Genomic DNA, 14139 nt, shown 5'->3' with positions numbered 1-14139 from the left:
GTTTGATCTTAAGTATATAATTAATTTCTCATTTTTAATTTGAAAGACGGAACATCTTAAGAAAATCACATTGTATCATATTAAGCTTTATTAACATGTGAAGGAGGCGTTGATAAACAGGTTTAGAAACCACCAACTTGCATAGTATACGCCAACTGAAGTATAGTTTTGTTACTTAAAATAGCCAGAATCACTCTGAAGTTAACTCTAAAAAAATATTTTCGTCCAAGACGCATTGATTTAGTCATGAAACATCATACAAATGCAAAAAGAAAAAGTATTTCCTCGTTGGAAAGTACAAAAAATTGATGCAATACGTCCGGTATTGTAACATAAGGGGCCTGTTCGTTTATTAAATGTAATATTTCATAACATATATCTTTACGGGCCGGCAAATGTTAATACAGGCCTAGGAAGTCTTTGTCAAGACTAGTCTGAAAACAAGATAAAATCACCAGGTCCGTCCTTATTTCATAAACGAACAACACCGGTCCAACTGGTCCAACCGGTTTGGACCGCAAAAACGAAAACGGCCCAAGTTACTAGCAAAACTTGTAGCGCGGCGATTAAAAGTACAAATGTCCAACTGAACAGACAATTGTGTTTGAATTACAGATTTTCGCGATGAAATTTTCTGTAAGTTATATTTCTGAGCATCTGTTCTTTCTGACAAAATGTCTTTCCAATTTGAAGCTGTTACAAGCACGTTTACTATGAACTACGCCTGGTTCAGACGTAGAACCTGGACACGTGTATGTTACTGGCAATATATTCAAAATACTATTATATTAATTTAATGTACATGTATTGTATTTATAGTAAATAGTTTAAAGATATTAAATACTTTATTGATATAATTTTTAGTTAAATAAACTTACCTTTGAGTACTGTGGCTGTAAAGCACATTACGGGTCAAGGAAATGCATGACGTGTCTAGTCATGCAGGGTCTATGCCGCTGTGGGTTGCACTCACGTAGGCAGTGCCTAGGTAAGGTTTTCCACGTGCACGGGTACAATGTATACACCGGGTTCAATCGTACTGACCGGGCGCCGATGCTTACACCTGGGCGTCGATGAATTTTCCACTCGGACAACGATAATTTCTATAGAAAATGAACGCCGAAGACGGGATCGGAAGAACGGTTGAGCTATGTTTTTTCTTTTTTGATATGATAATGCTGTCCTTCAAGGAAAATAACCCGACCACGGAACAATATGATAAATTGGCTATAACTTGCAAGGATAACTGACGGGAAAAACACTTCTCATTTTTTGCTAATTCGCCCACAGTGTAGGCGGGTATGACCAAATTATTCCCCAATCTACGAATTATGCAACATATACAGCAAAATCCGCGATCGAAATGACTGCAAATCTTGTATTGCAGTGTATCGTAGAGGAACGGAAATTACAAATCTAATTTTAATTAGATTGTACCAAATATAGACTGTCTGTACAAGTACCCATTGTTATCCCTACCAAATATAGACTGTCTGTACAAGTACCCATTGTTATCTCCGCCAAATATAGACTGTCTGTACAAGTACCCATTGTTATCTCTACCAAATATAGACTGTCTGTACAAGTACCCATTGTTATCCCTACCAAATATAGACTGTCTGTACAAGTACCCATTGTTATCTCCACCAAATATAGACTGTACAAGTACCCATTGTTATCTCTACCAAATATAGAGTGTCTGTACAAGTACCCATTGTTATCTCCACCAAATATAGACTGTCTGTAACACTACCCATTGTTATCTCCACCAAATATAGACTATCTGTACAAGTACCCATTGTTATCTCTACCAAATATAGACTGTCTCTACAAGTAACCATTGTTATCTCTACCAAATATAGACTGTCTGTACAAGTACCCATTGTTATCTCTACCAAATATAGACTGTCTGTACAAGTACCCATTGTTATCTCTACCAAATATAGACTGTCTGTACAAGTACCCATTGTTATCTCCGCCAAATATAGACTGTCTGTACAAGTACCCATTGTTATCTCTACCAAATATAGACTGTCTGTACAAGTACCCATTGTTATCCCTACCAAATATAGACTGTCTGTACAAGTACCCATTGTTATCTCCACCAAATATAGACTGTACAAGTACCCATTGTTATCTCTACCAAATATAGACTGTCTGTACAAGTACCCATTGTTATCTCTACCAAATACAGACTGTCTGTACAAGTACCCATTGTTATCTCTACCAAATATAGACTGTACAAGTACCCATTGTTATCTCTACCAAATATAGACTGTACAAGTACCCATTGTTATCTCTACCAAATATAGACTGTCTGTACAAGTACCCATTGTTATCTCTACCAAATATAGACTGTCTGTACAAGTACCCATTGTTATCTCCACCAAATATAGACTGTCTGTACAAGTACCCATTGTTATCTCTACCAAATATAGACTGTCTGTACAAGTACCCATTGTTATCTCCACCAAATATAGACTGTCTGTACAAGTACCCATTGTTATCTCTACCAAATATAGACTGTACAAGTACCCATTGTTATCTCTACCAAATATAGACTGTACAAGTACCCATTGTTATCTCAACCAAATATAGACTGTCTGTACAAGTACCCATTGCTAACTCTACCAAATATAGACTGTGCAAGTACCCATTGTTATCTCAACCAAATATAGACTGTCTGTACAAGTACCCATTGTTATCTCTACCAAATATAGACTGTCTGTACAAGTACCCATTGTTATATCTACCAAATATAGACTGTCTAAAGTACCCATTGTTATCTCTACTAAATATAGACTGTCTGTACAAGTACCCATTGTTATCTCTACCAAATATAGACTGTCTGTACAAGTACCCATTGTTATCTCTACCAAATATAGACTGTACAAGTACCCATTGTTATCTCTACCAAATATAGACTGTACAAGTACCCATTGTTATCTCTACTAAATATAGACTGTCTGTACAAGTACCCATTGTTATATCTACCAAATATAGACTGTACAAGTACCCATTGTTATCTCTACCAAATATAGACTGTCTAAAGTACCCATTGTTATCTCTACCAAATATAGACTGTCTAAAGTACCCATTGTTATCTCTACCAAATATAGACTGTCTGTACAAGTACCCATTGTTATCTCTACCAAATATAGACTGTACAAGTACCCATTGTTATCTCTACCAAATATAGACTGTACAAGTACCCATTGTTATCTCTACTAAATATAGACTGTCTGTACAAGTACCCATTGTTATCTCTACCAAATATAGACTGTCTGTACAAGTACCCATTGTTATATCTACCAAATATAGACTGTCTAAAGTACTTATTGTTATCTCTACTAAATATAGACTGTACAAGTACCCATTGTTATCTCCACCATATATAGACGGTCTGTACAAGTACCCATTGTTATCTCTACCAAATATAGACTGTCTGTACAAGTACCCATTGTTATCTCTACCAAATAGATTTCCTGTACGAGTACCTATTGTTCTCTTTGTCAAATATGGACTGTATGTACAATATAGACTGTCAGTACAATATAAACTGTCTGAACAATATAGACTGTCAGTACAATATAGACTGTCAGTAGAGTATAGACTGTCAGTACAATATAGACTGTCAGTACAATATAGACTGTCGGTACAATATAGACTGTCAGTACAATATATACTGTCGGTACAATAAAGAATGTCGGTACAATATAGACTGTCAGTACAATATAGACTGTCGGTACAATATAGACTGTCGGTACAATATAGACTGTCGGTACAATATAGACTGTCAGTACAATGTAGACTGTCAGTACAATATAGACTGTCGGTACAATATAGACTGTCAGTACAATATATACTGTCGGTACAATATAGACTGTCGGTACAATATAGACTGTCAGTAGAGTATAGACTGTCAGTACAATAGACTGTCGGTACAATATAGACTGTCAGTACAATATAGACTGTCGGTACAATATAGACTGTCGGTACAATATAGACTGTCAGTACAATATAGACTGTCGGTACAATATAGATTGTCGGTACAATATAGACTGTCGGTACAATATAGACTGTCGGTACAATGTAGACTCTCAGTACAATATAGACTGTCAGTACAATATAGACTGTCGGTACAATATAGACTGTCAGTACAATATAGACTGTCGGTACAATATAGATTGTCGGTACAATATAGACTGTCGGTACAATATAGACTGTCGGTACAATATAGAATGTCGGTACAATATAGACTGTCGGTACAATATAGACTGTCGGTACAATATAGACTGTCGGTACAATATGGACTGTCAGTACAATATAGATTATCAGTACAATATAGACTGTCGGTACAGTATAGACTGTCAGTACAATATAGACTGTCGGTACAGTATAGACTGTCAGTACAATATAGACTGTCGGTACAATATAGACTGTCGGTACAATATAGACTGTCAGTACAATATAGACTGTCAGTACAATATAGACTGTCGGTACAGTATAGACTGTCAGTACAATATAGACTGTCGGTACAGTATAGACTGTCAGTACAATATAGACTGTCGGTACAATATAGACTGTCGGTACAATATAGACTGTCGGTACAATATAGACTGTCAGTACAATATAGATTATCAGTACAATATAGACTGTCGGTACAGTATAGACTGTCAGTACAATATAGACTGTCGGTACAATATAGACTGTCGGTACAATATACAATTATAGCCTTTTGATGAGGTCGATGCATGGTTTTATTAACCGAAGAAAAATTATCGACCGAGGACGAAGTCCGAGGTTGATAATTTTTCTTCGGTCAATAAAACCATGCATCGACCGAAATCTAAAGGCTATAACTGTTTTATTATTTTTCTTGGTTTTGTGTTTTCGTGTTTGCCGCATCTGCATTGTTAAAGATTCTGTCTTTTTCATCCACTGACAGAGAAGCAAACCTGTCAGCCATTTCGACTCGTCTCGTCTGCGATTGTTTACAATCAAGATCACGCTAGACGCTTGACTGTTTATTTCAGTGCCCTTCTGAATCAAACGCTCAAATGACTAACATGCTCTGATGCTCTGCCGCGGTTTTTTCCCGATCTATTTATAGATGGATCGGTCAATCAACTTTTTCAATCAACTTTTATCGGTCGATCACTGTTTTAAGGATGGTCACGTGGGGTCTCAACGTCCAATGATATTGGCGCAAAAACTAACTAAAATAATAATATAGACTGTCGGTACAATGTAGACTGTCAGTACAATATAGACTGTCAGTACAATATAGACTGTCAGTACAATATAGACTGTCGGTACAATATAGACTGTCGGTACAATATAGACTGTCGGTACAATATAGACTGTCAGTACAATATATACTGTCGGTACAATATAGACTGTCGGTACAATATAGACTGTCAGTAGAGTATAGACTGTCAGTACAATAGACTGTCGGTACAATATAGACTGTCAGTACAATATAGACTGTCGGTACAATATAGACTGTCGGTACAATATAGACTGTCGGTACAATATAGACTGTCGGTACAATATAGACTGTCTGTACAATATATACTGTCGGTACAATATAGAATGTCGGTACAATATAGACTGTCGGTACAATATAGACTGTCGGTACAATATAGACTGTCGGTACAATATGGACTGTCAGTACAATATAGATTATCAGTACAATATAGACTGTCGGTACAGTATAGACTGTCAGTACAATATAGACTGTCGGTACAGTATAGACTGTCAGTACAATATAGACTGTCGGTACAATATAGACTGTCGGTACAATATAGACTGTCAGTACAATATAGACTGTCAGTACAATATAGACTGTCAGTACAATATAGACTGTCGGTACAATATAGACTGTCGGTACAATATAGACTGTCGGTACAATATAGACTGTCAGTACAATATAGATTATCAGTACAATATAGACTGTCGGTACAGTATAGACTGTCAGTACAATATAGACTGTCGGTACAATATAGACTGTCGGTACAATGTAGACTGTCAGTACAATATAGACTGTCAGTACAATATAGACTGTCAGTACAATATAGACTGTCGGTACAATATAGACTGTCGGTACAATATAGACTGTCGGTACAATATAGACTGTCAGTACAATATAGACTGTCGGTACAATATAGACTGTCGGTACAATATAGACTGTCTGTACAATAGACTGTCAGTACAATATAGACTGTCGGTACAATATAGACTGTCGGTACAATGTAGACTGTCAGTACAATAGACTGTCGGTACAATGTAGACTGTCAGTACAATATAGACTGTCGGTACAATATAGACTGTCAGTACAATATAGACTGTCGGTACAATATAGACTGTCAGTACAATGTAGATTGTCGGTACAATATAGACTGTCAGTACAATATAGACTGTCGGTACAATATAGACTGTCAGTACAATATAGACTGTCGGTACAATATAGACTGTCAGTACAATATAGACTGTCGGTACAATATAGATTGTCAGTACAATATAGACTGTCGGTACAATAGACTGTCAGTACAATATAGACTGTCAGTACAATATAGACTGTTAGTACAATATAGACTGTCAGTACAATATAGACTGCGGTACAATGTAGACTGTCAGTACAATAGACTGTCGGTACAATATAGACTGTCAGTACAATATAGACTGTCGGTACAATATAGACTGTCGGTACAATATAGACTGTCTGTACAATAGACTGTCAGTACAATATAGACTGTCGGTACAATATAGACTGTCGGTACAATATAGACTATCAGTACAATATAGACTGTCGGTACAATATAGACTGTCGGTACAATATAGACTGTCAGTACAATATAGACTGTCGGTACAATATAGACTGTCGGTACAATATAGACTGTCGGTACAATATAGACTGTTGGTACAATATAGACTGTCGGTACAATATAGACTCTCGGTACAATATAGACTGTCAGTACAATGTAGACTGTCGGTACAACATAGGTCATCAGTACAATATAGACTGTCGGTACAATATAGACTGTCAGTACAATATAGACTGTTGGTACAATATAGACTGTCGGTACAATATAGACTGTCGGTACAATATATACTGTCCGTACAATATAGACTGTCTGTACAATATAGACTGTCGGTACAATAAAGACTGTCGGTACAATATAGACTGTCGGTACAATATATACTGTCGGTACAATATAGACTGTCGGTACAATATATACTGTCGGTACTATATAGACTGTCTGTACAATATAGACTGTCAGTACAATATAGATTATCAGTATAATATAGACTGTCGGTACAATATATACTGTCGGTACAATGTAAACTGTCTGTACAATATAGACTGTCGGTACAATATAGACTGTCGGTATAATATAGACTGTCGGTACAATATATACTGTCAGTACAATATAGACTGTCGGTACAATATATACTGTCAGTACAATATAGACTGTCGGTACAATATAGACTGTCGGTACAATATAGACTGTCGGTACAATATATACTGTCAGTACAATATAGACTGTCGGTACAATATATACTGTCAGTACAATATAGACTGTCTGTACAATGTAGACTGTCGGTACAATATAGACTGTCAGTACAATATAGACTGTCAGTACAATATAGACTGCGGTACAATGTAGACTGTCAGTACAATAGACTGTCGGTGCAATATAGACTGTCAGTACAATATAGACTGTCGGTACAATATAGACTGTCTGTACAATAGACTGTCAGTACAATATAGACTGTCGGTACAATATAGACTGTCGGTACAATGTAGACTGTCAGTACAATAGACTGTCGGTACAATGTAGACTGTCAGTACAATATAGACTGTCGGTACAATATAGACTGTCTGTACAATATAGACTGTTGGTACAATGTAGACTGTCAGTACAATATAGACTGTCGGTACAATATAGACTGTCGGTACAATATAGACTGTCGGTACAATATAGACTGTCGGTAGAATATAGACTGTCGGTACAATATAGACTGTCGGTACAATATAGACTGTCGGTAGAATATAGACTGTCGGTACAATATAGACTGTCGGTACAATATAGACTGTCGGTACAACAGACTGTCGGTACAATATAGACTGTCGGTACAATATAGACTGTCAGTACAATGTAGACTGTCAGTACAATATAGACTGTCGGTACAATATAGACTGTCAGTACAATATAGACTGTCAATACAATATAGACTGTCAGTACAATATAGACTGTCTGTACAATATAGACTGTCAGTACAATATAGACTGTCGGTACAATGTAGACTGTCAGTACAATATAGACTGTCAGTACAATATAGACTGTCTGTACAATATAGACTGTCAGTACAATATAGACTGTCAGTACAATATATACTGTCGGTACAATAGACTGTCGGTACAATATAGACTGTCGGTACAATGTAGACTGTCAGTACAATATAGACTGTCAGTACAATATAGACTGTCGGTACAATATAGACTGTGAGTACAATATAGACTGTCGGTACAATATAGACTGTCAGTACAATATAGACTGTCGGTACAATAGTAGACTGTCGGTACAATATAGACTGTCAGTACAATATAGACTGTCGGTACAATAAAGACTGTCGGTACAATGTAGACTGTCAGTACAATAAAGACTGTCGGTACAATATAGACTGTCAGTACAATATAGACTGTCGGTACAATATAGACTGTCAGTACAATATAGACTGTCAGTACAATATAAACTGTCTGAACAATATAGACTGTCAGTACAATATAGACTGTCAGTAGAGTATAGACTGTCAGTACAATATAGACTGTCAGTACAATATAGACTGTCGGTACAATATAGACTGTCAGTACAATATATACTGTCGGTACAATAAAGAATGTCGGTACAATATAGACTGTCAGTACAATATAGACTGTCGGTACAATATAGACTGTCGGTACAATATAGACTGTCAGTACAATGTAGACTGTCAGTACAATATAGACTGTCGGTACAATATAGACTGTCAGTACAATATATACTGTCGGTACAATATAGACTGTCGGTACAATATAGACTGTCAGTAGAGTATAGACTGTCAGTACAATAGACTGTCGGTACAATATAGACTGTCAGTACAATATAGACTGTCGGTACAATATAGACTGTCGGTACAATATAGACTGTCAGTACAATATAGACTGTCGGTACAATATAGATTGTCGGTACAATATAGACTGTCGGTACAATATAGACTGTCGGTACAATGTAGACTCTCAGTACAATATAGACTGTCAGTACAATATAGACTGTCGGTACAATATAGACTGTCAGTACAATATAGACTGTCGGTACAATATAGATTGTCGGTACAATATAGACTGTCGGTACAATATAGACTGTCGGTACAATATAGAATGTCGGTACAATATAGACTGTCGGTACAATATAGACTGTCGGTACAATATAGACTGTCGGTACAATATGGACTGTCAGTACAATATAGATTATCAGTACAATATAGACTGTCGGTACAGTATAGACTGTCAGTACAATATAGACTGTCGGTACAGTATAGACTGTCAGTACAATATAGACTGTCGGTACAATATAGACTGTCGGTACAATATAGACTGTCAGTACAATATAGACTGTCAGTACAATATAGACTGTCGGTACAGTATAGACTGTCGGTACAGTATAGACTGTCAGTACAATATAGACTGTCGGTACAATATAGACTGTCGGTACAATATACAATTATAGCCTTTTGATGAGGTCGATGCATGGTTTTATTAACCGAAGAAAAATTATCGACCGAGGACGAAGTCCGAGGTTGATAATTTTTCTTCGGTCAATAAAACCATGCATCGACCGAAATCTAAAGGCTATAACTGTTTTATTATTTTTCTTGGTTTTGTGTTTTCGTGTTTGCCGCATCTGCATTGTTAAAGATTCTGTCTTTTTCATCCACTGACAGAGAAGCAAACCTGTCAGCCATTTCGACTCGTCTCGTCTGCGATTGTTTACAATCAAGATCACGCTAGACGCTTGACTGTTTATTTCAGTGCCCTTCTGAATCAAACGCTCAAATGACTAACATGCTCTGATGCTCTGCCGCGGTTTTTTCCCGATCTATTTATAGATGGATCGGTCAATCAACTTTTTCAATCAACTTTTATCGGTCGATCACTGTTTTAAGGATGGTCACGTGGGGTCTCAACGTCCAATGATATTGGCGCAAAAACTAACTAAAATAATAATATAGACTGTCGGTACAATGTAGACTGTCAGTACAATATAGACTGTCAGTACAATATAGACTGTCAGTACAATATAGACTGTCGGTACAATATAGACTGTCGGTACAATATAGACTGTCGGTACAATATAGACTGTCAGTACAATATATACTGTCGGTACAATATAGACTGTCGGTACAATATAGACTGTCAGTAGAGTATAGACTGTCAGTACAATAGACTGTCGGTACAATATAGACTGTCAGTACAATATAGACTGTCGGTACAATATAGACTGTCGGTACAATATAGACTGTCGGTACAATATAGACTGTCGGTACAATATAGACTGTCTGTACAATATATACTGTCGGTACAATATAGAATGTCGGTACAATATAGACTGTCGGTACAATATAGACTGTCGGTACAATATAGACTGTCGGTACAATATGGACTGTCAGTACAATATAGATTATCAGTACAATATAGACTGTCGGTACAGTATAGACTGTCAGTACAATATAGACTGTCGGTACAGTATAGACTGTCAGTACAATATAGACTGTCGGTACAATATAGACTGTCGGTACAATATAGACTGTCAGTACAATATAGACTGTCAGTACAATATAGACTGTCAGTACAATATAGACTGTCGGTACAATATAGACTGTCGGTACAATATAGACTGTCGGTACAATATAGACTGTCAGTACAATATAGATTATCAGTACAATATAGACTGTCGGTACAGTATAGACTGTCAGTACAATATAGACTGTCGGTACAATATAGACTGTCGGTACAATGTAGACTGTCAGTACAATATAGACTGTCAGTACAATATAGACTGTCAGTACAATATAGACTGTCGGTACAATATAGACTGTCGGTACAATATAGACTGTCGGTACAATATAGACTGTCAGTACAATATAGACTGTCGGTACAATATAGACTGTCGGTACAATATAGACTGTCTGTACAATAGACTGTCAGTACAATATAGACTGTCGGTACAATATAGACTGTCGGTACAATGTAGACTGTCAGTACAATAGACTGTCGGTACAATGTAGACTGTCAGTACAATATAGACTGTCGGTACAATATAGACTGTCAGTACAATATAGACTGTCGGTACAATATAGACTGTCAGTACAATGTAGATTGTCGGTACAATATAGACTGTCAGTACAATATAGACTGTCGGTACAATATAGACTGTCAGTACAATATAGACTGTCGGTACAATATAGACTGTCAGTACAATATAGACTGTCGGTACAATATAGATTGTCAGTACAATATAGACTGTCGGTACAATAGACTGTCAGTACAATATAGACTGTCAGTACAATATAGACTGTTAGTACAATATAGACTGTCAGTACAATATAGACTGCGGTACAATGTAGACTGTCAGTACAATAGACTGTCGGTACAATATAGACTGTCAGTACAATATAGACTGTCGGTACAATATAGACTGTCGGTAGAATATAGACTGTCGGTACAATATAGACTGTCGGTACAATATAGACTGTCGGTACAACAGACTGTCGGTACAATATAGACTGTCGGTACAATATAGACTGTCAGTACAATGTAGACTGTCAGTACAATATAGACTGTCGGTACAATATAGACTGTCAGTACAATATAGACTGTCAATACAATATAGACTGTCAGTACAATATAGACTGTCTGTACAATATAGACTGTCAGTACAATATAGACTGTCGGTACAATGTAGACTGTCAGTACAATATAGACTGTCAGTACAATATAGACTGTCTGTACAATATAGACTGTCAGTACAATATAGACTGTCAGTACAATATATACTGTCGGTACAATAGACTGTCGGTACAATATAGACTGTCGGTACAATGTAGACTGTCAGTACAATATAGACTGTCAGTACAATATAGACTGTCGGTACAATATAGACTGTGAGTACAATATAGACTGTCGGTACAATATAGACTGTCAGTACAATATAGACTGTCGGTACAATAGTAGACTGTCGGTACAATATAGACTGTCAGTACAATATAGACTGTCGGTACAATAAAGACTGTCGGTACAATGTAGACTGTCAGTACAATAAAGACTGTCGGTACAATATAGACTGTCAGTACAATATAGACTGTCGGTACAATATAGACTGTCAGTACAATATAGACTGTCAGTACAATATAAACTGTCTGAACAATATAGACTGTCAGTACAATATAGACTGTCAGTAGAGTATAGACTGTCAGTACAATATAGACTGTCAGTACAATATAGACTGTCGGTACAATATAGACTGTCAGTACAATATATACTGTCGGTACAATAAAGAATGTCGGTACAATATAGACTGTCAGTACAATATAGACTGTCGGTACAATATAGACTGTCGGTACAATATAGACTGTCAGTACAATGTAGACTGTCAGTACAATATAGACTGTCGGTACAATATAGACTGTCAGTACAATATATACTGTCGGTACAATATAGACTGTCGGTACAATATAGACTGTCAGTAGAGTATAGACTGTCAGTACAATAGACTGTCGGTACAATATAGACTGTCAGTACAATATAGACTGTCGGTACAATATAGACTGTCGGTACAATATAGACTGTCAGTACAATATAGACTGTCGGTACAATATAGATTGTCGGTACAATATAGACTGTCGGTACAATATAGACTGTCGGTACAATGTAGACTCTCAGTACAATATAGACTGTCAGTACAATATAGACTGTCGGTACAATATAGACTGTCAGTACAATATAGACTGTCGGTACAATATAGATTGTCGGTACAATATAGACTGTCGGTACAATATAGACTGTCGGTACAATATAGAATGTCGGTACAATATAGACTGTCGGTACAATATAGACTGTCGGTACAATATAGACTGTCGGTACAATATGGACTGTCAGTACAATATAGATTATCAGTACAATATAGACTGTCGGTACAGTATAGACTGTCAGTACAATATAGACTGTCGGTACAGTATAGACTGTCAGTACAATATAGACTGTCGGTACAATATAGACTGTCGGTACAATATAGACTGTCAGTACAATATAGACTGTCAGTACAATATAGACTGTCGGTACAGTATAGACTGTCAGTACAATATAGACTGTCGGTACAGTATAGACTGTCAGTACAATATAGACTGTCGGTACAATATAGACTGTCGGTACAATATAGACTGTCGGTACAATATAGACTGTCAGTACAATATAGATTATCAGTACAATATAGACTGTCGGTACAGTATAGACTGTCAGTACAATATAGACTGTCGGTACAATATAGACTGTCGGTACAATATACAATTATAGCCTTTTGATGAGGTCGATGCATGGTTTTATTAACCGAAGAAAAATTATCGACCGAGGACGAAGTCCGAGGTTGATAATTTTTCTTCGGTCAATAAAACCATGCATCGACCGAAATCTAAAGGCTATAACTGTTTTATTATTTTTCTTGGTTTTGTGTTTCGTGTTTGCCGCATCTGCATTGTTAAAGATTCTGTCTTTTTCATCCACTGACAGAGAAGCAAACCTGTCAGCCATTTCGACTCGTCTCGTCTGCGATTGTTTACAATCAAGATCACGCTAGACGCTTGACTGTTTATTTCAGTGCCCTTCTGAATCAAACGCTCAAATGACTAACATGCTCTGATGCTCTGCCGCGGTTTTTTCCCGATCTATTTATAGATGGATCGGTCAATCAACTTTTTCAATCAACTTTTATCGGTCGATCACTGTTTTAAGGATGGTCACGTGGGGTCTCAACGTCCAATGATATTGGCGCAAAAACTAACTAAAATAATAATATAGACTGTCGGTACAATGTAGACTGT

The sequence above is a fragment of the Pecten maximus genome, chromosome 7 (genome assembly GCF_902652985.1).
Source record: "Pecten maximus chromosome 7, xPecMax1.1, whole genome shotgun sequence".
In the NCBI taxonomy this organism is placed as follows: domain Eukaryota; kingdom Metazoa; phylum Mollusca; class Bivalvia; order Pectinida; family Pectinidae; genus Pecten; species Pecten maximus.
This window is presented reverse-complemented; position numbering follows the sequence as displayed.